Consider the following 5,289-nt stretch of genomic DNA (forward strand, 5'->3'; position numbering starts at 1 on the left):
CTCAGGTCCCTTACGACCCTAGAAACTATGAAACTATGATTGATGCAATGTAAATGCAAACTCTTATATTTTATTTTCTTAATAAAGTGAATAAACTTGCAAAAGCAAGGAGGTCTTTAAAAAAAGGCCGTTCCATTATTCAGAATTCATTCTGCTGTTGCCAGTTTTGACAATACGTGATACTGTATGCACATTTATCCATTGTTCTGCTACCACATAGAGAAAGGATTATGTGTTACTATTTTTTACCCTGTGCGGCTCAGCTATGGTTCCCAGGCCATTTTTAACTCATGATTTTCCTGATTTGGTAGATTACATTATATCTGATTCCTAACATTATTTTGATTCTTTTGATTCGTTTCCTTATATATGAGGAAAGGTAGGAGGCCTCGCAGTATCCTTTCAGTGCCTTATTTTCAGAGGCACTAGACACCCAAAATCTAATTGAAGTTAATTGAAATTGCAGGTAGTTCTGCTTCTTTAAAAATCAGATGGATGGTGGTACTTTTCAAAGCATTTTAATGAGTTACCAAAGATCAAAACCAGGTTTATTAAGCCTGTAAAGAGGGGCTTGTTATATTAAACAAAAGGATCTTTTTGCATTTGCAGGGTCTGTTAAACCTTAACAAAGTTATTCTGCTATTGCTTCTTATTAAATAAGAAAGCAGTGATAATTCAAATGTTAATCATGACCATTTTAGAACTTTTATTTTAAAAATAGTGTTTAGAAATAAAGGGGGGTTGGTCTATTTTACAGACTTATTCCCTGTGAATTTTATATAAAAAATAAACCTAGTATTATAGTTGAATATGGCAAAGCAGAGCTTTTGACCAAAATATACTGTAGATCTGTGTCCTGGAGTGAACTTCAGAAATGGTTTAACATACAGAAACAATTTTGTTATAATTAGTTGTGCTTGCTGCTGTGCAGAGAGACCTAGGTTAGGTTGACCTGTTTTGGTGACTTGCACTGAAGTTGGTACACTGGACATAAAAAGGCGGGAGTTGGGACAATACAAAGCTGGGTTCCTTTGGGATGTGCTGTTACAGGTTGTGTTGATAACTTAGTCATGTTTGATTTTCCCCACACACTAAGATGGTAGCATTAGTCATTATAAAAAGCCTTGGAAGAGGATCTCCTGAAAACCAGAATAAGAGGTAAGCTATAGAAAGGGTTCTTCAGGAGAGGAATATCTTATCCAAAACAGGCTATTTCATAACATTCAGGGTTTTGATATGAGACTATAAGAGAAGGCCAAAGACACCAACATACTAAGCATATTTGAGTCATATCAGCCACAAGAAACCCTAATGAGCTCTTTTTTGCATACCAGTTTCAGTACATGTGGGTACAAAAGAGATCTAGGAAGTATGCATGATGTATGTACTGGAATACATGGGAGCTTACTGCTCAGTTCTGATTCTATACTTCTGTACGTGACAATTAGAGTTCTGTTTTAATGTAGTCCTATGCATGTTTCTTCTGTGCTCAACAGTATTCTGACAGAATGTATCAACTATGTGTTCCTAAGGCTTAATCCTACATCCACTTCAATGAGAGCAGAATTTGGCTCACAATCTTGGTTCTTTTCTGGCATTTTCCATCAGATACTACAGAAGGTTGGGCTATGGAAAGGACTATCTGCTTTCAGATAGAATTTGGTAAATAAGAAAAAAGCAATTTCATAATCCTACCTGTTCATCTCAAATGATTAATTTCTACAATTAAAAAAATGCATCCAAGCTAATAACTTGCATGCCACATTTCAACATAATGTGACATGCAGTGAATGAGTAATGATAACTCCCTGAAAATGCTGATAAGAGAAATGCTGACAGATCCTAACTATTACATGTTAGTGTCAGTGTTATAATATTAGCATGATTACTGACAGATGTGAGCAGACCCAGAAACATAGAGATTCAGTAACCTGTACCACCAAAGAATTTTTTCATGAAAATGATAGGCTGTCAGAGAATAAATGCTAATAAATAGAATAGGTTTTTTTCAACTGCTCGTACAAATACCTGTTTGGTGTGCCATTCCTTGTGTAAAATGTATGTAAATACTAAGGCCAAGATAGTTTCAGAGTTCTTCACCTCTGAAAACTTGGATGTATTTCTGGTAAATGCACTGTACTTGACTGCAACTTCTTTCATATCCTTAAATCTGTGGAGGTTCAAATCTGTTGTGCAAGAATTGATTTTCCCAGTTCTTAGGTTTCAGTCTGTATAGTAAAACATTAATGGATATTTTGGTGAGCAGCTCTGTATTGCAGTGGGTGTGACTAATATTTTCCCCCTACATTTCCTCCTTTATCTTGGTTTTTAAACTTTGAATTTCTGTTTTAACAAATACGCATTTTTCTTCAGTCTTCCATGATTTATGATACTATAATAATAACATTTAGATCCAACTGGCAGCATAAGGAGAAAACACCTCTTCTAGAGTCTCATCTCACTCAAATAAGAGAGACTTTTTGTCCTTAATGTGACCACTAATGATATTTTTAGAAATCTGTTGGACTTTCCATTCTTAAAGAATGGCACATTCTGCCTTGGCATCTCTTTAAATATCCAGCAAACATAAAACTTTAAGCTTTTCCTTAAGATTACCTGAATGCTTTGCTGAACCAGTTGTTAACAGTCACACAAAGGACAGGTAACCTTTTCCAGCTGTGGACCAGAATGACCCTTGGGTCAGATGTGGGTGGGTGGGCACTAGGATCTGGTCCTTGCTGCTGCTTATCTCCGCAGTGGCACAGGGAGAGTGCTTGCAGTTGTACCTCCTGCCTCTGAATGCTCCCAAAGATGCATGCCTGTAGACTGGATCCAGCCTACGGACCCTATGTTGCAAACTGTGACTCAGACCTTTTCCCAACTATAATAGTTTATCAGCAGTTTCACTTCCGTTTCTTCTTCAAATGTTGATGCCCTGTTCATTTTCCTCTGCTGACAGTTTGTGTAGGTCACACTTTTTCATGTTAGAAGTTTGTGTTATGTCTTCCAGTTTACTTTGCCTGGATCAGACTATTCTGTAGTGATAGGAGACACCACTATTCTTTGGGACCTTACTTTCTGTCTTTTGTTTTCTGCTAGTAGAAATTCTGTCAAAGTTCATAGATAAATTATAATATTTTTTCTCAGGCACATTGAAAACCATGTTTTGTTTAGTTGATCTTTTTTCATCTGAAATTTTCACAAAACATTTTGAAAATGATTTTCAAAATGTTCTATTCTGACAAAATTGGAAAATGACAAATATGGCAATTATAGTCTTTTTGTTAATTTGCTTTCCTTTTTAATATTTTTCCCCTTTTAATCACTTCCATTTGCCTTGTGTTCCTTTTTCCCCCCCTCTTTTCAAGGAACTGAAAAAAATGAAGAAATTACAAAAATTAATAAAGAAAAATGTATTCAAAACCTATGAAATGGAAATGAAATCAGCGTAAAAGAATCATAGTAGCATTTTTTTACCATATCCTGTTTTGTTGTCCTGTGGATTTGCAGAAGGCTTCTTGCTAGAGATATATGGAGTCCCAAAACTGGGTGCCAATCCTTGTTCTACCCTTTTTCTGCTGTGTAACAGTGCAAGATGTTTCACCCCTCTGTGTCTGTTTACCTTTCATCTTCTGTCAGTTTAGATTATAAATGTCTTTACAGCAACAGTTGTTTCTCACTGTTTTTTTATGCTGCCTAGCACAATGGAGCACTTCTTGGTCAGGGGCTGTTCATATGATTGTACATGTAAAAGCTGAATTAGAGTTAACACAGGCAGTTTTATCGGGGAAGAGGTCTGTATAAGGATTGATCTGCTATGCATGTTCTGTATGATGAACTATAGTGATTGGTCAGCTTACTGCCTTCCTCACCCAAAGTCAGTGTAGCCAGGTGGGCATTATTTCAAAGCCAGTTACACATTTTTATTCTGTCAACATTTTGGTATGTCTTTTGGCTCACATACAGGCTGTTCAGCTTCCTCGTTGCCACAGTTCAGTTTGGTATTCATTGCTAACCTTTTGCTGTAGAAAATCATGCATGAAGCTGTGTTTCAGGTTTGATCATTTAATAGAACCCCCATAGTACTGCTATATTTAAGTTTTCTCTGTTATTACATTGAAGGATAAAACCTGCCCCTCTGCATCTCAAATCCCAGACTGCGTTTGCTTTTCCTTTTGAACCATATACCACATGTAGAAGGCAGCATCGTGTAACGAATTTGATCGTGAATCTGTCTGTTGGCTTTGAAGTTTATCTGTAGTGTTCTTGTTTAGATGAATTTCTGAAATAACATTTATCCCTTTCAGAAGAGTATTTTGTTGCTGAATGATTTGTTCCAAAGGCCTCCTGTTGTCAGGTGTTGAGACCTCTTAACTGCCTTCTGAATTCAAGGTTGTACAGTATAATTTTACCCAGTACTTCTCTCTCATGTTTTTTCTTTTAAGCTTCTCACAAGTTTCCACTGTAAAGATATTTAGCAAGGTATTCATCACTAGATATCAGTGTGTCAGCCACAAATAAGGTGGATATTACTTTGCTTCCTTTGTATGTTTACATTGGCAAAGAACATGTCTTTGTTTTGAATTGCAGATTTATTGTGAATACATCCCAGTAATAGCAAGGTCATATTCTATGTGCATTAAAAATCACAGTAGGTATCATTGGACATCTATACACGTGCCTGATGCCTGCTCTGATACGTTCTAATTAGAATGTGTTGGAGCAGACTCAGTTAATTGAGTCTCTGTTGGCGCAGTATAGGATGGGGCCTGATGTATCCTGGATGTATCGGGTCTGGCTCTTTTTTGGCGCTCCAACCCCCCCTACACGCCAGCTTAGTGCTACCCTGTTCTTGCATCTGTTGCACCCTCATCTCTCAATAGGCAGTCTTCAGCTGTTCTATATCTCAGTTGGTTTGTGCATGTCTTGGACCTGGCTTACAGAGGTTGTGACTGAGTCGATCCTCTGATCAGTCGGTTACCATTCCATCAATGGACAAAGAAGGTAAGATAACTCAAACAATAAAAAGAAACATAGGTAAGACTTGACTGAGGGCGTCAGTGCTATGTACTTCTTCTCTCCAGTTCTTAGGGCTGCCGGTCTTTCTCCACTGCCCGGTCCTTTCCCAAAGTAACACAGTGAATAAAAAGGAAAAGAAAGGGGCTCCCTTTGCCCCACTTGGGCATTTCACAGCCTTAGATGCTTCTGCGTCAGACTTCAAAGCTTCAGTGGCCCCTGCCACTTTCCCCAGGTGTGGCAAGTTTGTCCACCAGCCCACATTAGCTCAGC

The 5,289-nt window shown here is 37.7% G+C and overlaps 1 protein-coding gene across 7 annotated transcripts in view; it reads left to right on the forward strand.

The window, feature by feature from the left end:
• The window catches only part of SPATS2L (spermatogenesis associated serine rich 2 like), a 202,276-nt gene that overhangs the window by 23,062 nt on the left and 173,925 nt on the right, over window positions 1-5,289 (forward strand). For 2 of the 7 annotated variants that reach the window (XM_019523180.1, XM_019523185.1), the window contains exon 2: window positions 1,097-1,158. The exons of the other annotated variants lie outside the window; for them this stretch is intronic. The gene's annotated coding sequence lies outside the window, so the exon portion shown is untranslated. The remainder of the gene's footprint in view (window positions 1-1,096; window positions 1,159-5,289) is intronic. 7 annotated transcript variants of the gene reach the window in all.

Source organism: Gavialis gangeticus, unplaced genomic scaffold (genome assembly GCF_001723915.1).
Source record: "Gavialis gangeticus isolate Ggan-Ray unplaced genomic scaffold, GavGan_comp1, whole genome shotgun sequence".
Classification (NCBI taxonomy): Eukaryota; Metazoa; Chordata; order Crocodylia; family Gavialidae; genus Gavialis; species Gavialis gangeticus.